Raw genomic sequence first — 2,304 nt, 5'->3', positions numbered from 1 at the left:
CGATATTGCTTTTACTATGAAGCTATGCTTCACCAAAATATGAATGTCTTATCACCTCACAAACTAGTCATTTATCTTCAATAGTAAACTAAGAAGTTCATTTTAAAAATGAATTTTACACTAGTAGTTACAAAAAGGTCAGATATTTCACCTTGTTCAGAATGAACAACCAGAAACTTTGAGTTCCTAAATTAGAAGTAAAAATTTGAACCAGTTATTAGAAGTGATTTTCTGTGGAGTTTCTAATATAGACTGATACAATTTAGCATATCCTTTGAACTGTTCAGTTTCTTTTGCCTACAGTGCCAGCACATTAACTGCAAACACTTTCTGTTTCGCACATACATAAGCAAACTTGGAATAAAAAAGTGAGTGAAATGTAGAAAAGAAACAGTCATTTGATATATGAAAATTCATGCTTTCCTGAGGGACCTGTAAACCAGCCTTCTGCAAATCGTAAAATTTTTTTTTCATATATGAGCAGGTCTTCTTAAAATAAGTACTGATTTTTATTAGATGCTGATGTTCTGCTAGCAAATTTTGTCTTCTGGGTGGGACAGTGATGGGTAAACTGCCATAAAACACATCGTGGAAAGGTTGTGGGTTTGGGTGTGGAGATCTCTCTGAGTACTGCCTGTACCTGCAGGCCCATTACCCATGACTGGCCCAGGCTAAGGGTGGACTGCAGCTCAAAACCCTGCCAGAAGTGCTTTGACTCTGTGTGTCTGTCTGTCTCTCTTGTTCAGGGAAGAAGTAAATAAATAAACTTAAAAACACTTTTTCCTTCTGTTATTTACATGGTCATTTGCCACAGCAGATGGTGTTGATAAACATTTTGAGCAAGTTACACGTGCATTGACTTTTGTAAGAAAGGGAAATTCAGCAATTAATTTTTCATTAGACATGCACTTTTCATTTTTTGGAACTCTTTTCAGCCTAAAGGGTGTGTTTTGAAATCAAAACATTGCCAGTTGTAGATTTTTTTTTTTTTTCACCAAGATGGTGCCAAAAGCGAAGAAGGAAGCTCCTGCCGCTCTCAAAGCTGAAGCTAAAGCAAAGACTTTGAAGGCCAAGAAGGCAGTGCTGAAAGCCATCCACAGCCACAAAAAAAAGAAGATCCGTACATCACTCACCTTCCGGAGGCCCAACACTCTTCAGCTGTGGAGGCAGCCCAAATATCCTCAGAAGAGCACCCCCAAGAGAAACAAGCTTGATCACTATGCTATCATCAAGTTTCCCCTGACAACTGAGTCTGCCATGAAGAAAATAGAAGACAGCAACACACTGTGTTCATTGTGGATGTCAAGGCCAACAAGCATCAGTTCAAACAGGCCATAAACAAGCTCTATGATATTGATGTGGCCAAGGTCAACACTCTAATCAGGCCTGATGCAGAGAAGAAGGCGTATGTGCGACTGGCTCCTGATTATGACGCTTTGGATGTTGCCAACAAAATTGGGATCATCTAAAGTGAATCCAGCTGACTAATTCTAAATACACACCTTTTCACCATTAAAAAAAATAGAGTTGTGGATTTAAATTATATAATGGTTTAAATATATATATAAATATATAATGACAAACCAGATATTGCAAGAACATTCTGTTCGACGACAGGCCTATATAACCCTCATGAACCAGTCTCTCCCCAACACCTGCCCTGGAGTTTCCATAGTTCCCACAGATGTGCCAACAGGCATCACAGTGGCAGGCTGGGTGGGTCCCACAAAGGGGTGTTCATTAACGTGTGTCTGGAAGAGAATGGTCAAAGAGATCTGGGTCATCCCTGGTAGTCTCCCAGACCTGCCCACGAGTTAAAGTGAGAACTCTACCCGCTGTACTTGAAACTCTCACATCTACATGAGACCTGGGCACTAGTTGGAGAAACAAAAGGGAGGCCTACTGACCCCTCCTGTTTCATTTTAACAAAACTGTGATTAACACTTTGTAAAAATAATAAAATACAATCAGGGGCAAATGTTAAACTGGATGGGATTTCGAGACATAGGCACCTACTAGGACCCATAGTTCTCTAGGTTTTATTTTTGTTTTGTTCCCCAAGCAAATCTCTAAATTCTCTTCTCCCTTCCTCAGTGTTTTTCTGTGTACCTGTCCCTTAGACCATTCATAAATAGGTAGTGAGGTACAGACACCTGACAGGGTATGGGTGTGAGGTGAACGCAATCTCATCATGATAAAGGCCGGAGACTACATCCCAGATCAAATCCAAACCCCCTCATTTGATACAAAAGACTGTGCTAGAGCCTGCCGGCTGCCAATGCCATCTGTCCTTCCTTTCTTAAA

General features: G+C 40.4%; 1 pseudogene; it reads left to right on the top strand.

The window, feature by feature from the left end:
- The first annotated feature begins 999 nt into the window (after nt 1-999).
- LOC106735772 (60S ribosomal protein L23a pseudogene) lies at nt 1,000-1,469 on the top strand (annotated as a pseudogene).
- The last annotated feature ends 835 nt before the right edge of the window (nt 1,470-2,304 follow it).

Source organism: Tupaia chinensis, unplaced genomic scaffold (assembly GCF_000334495.1).
Source record: "Tupaia chinensis unplaced genomic scaffold, TupChi_1.0 Scaffold000523_1, whole genome shotgun sequence".
NCBI lineage: Eukaryota > Metazoa > Chordata > Mammalia > Scandentia > Tupaiidae > Tupaia > Tupaia belangeri.
Note: the sequence above shows the minus strand (reverse complement) of the source record. Positions and strands in the feature narration are given on the sequence as shown.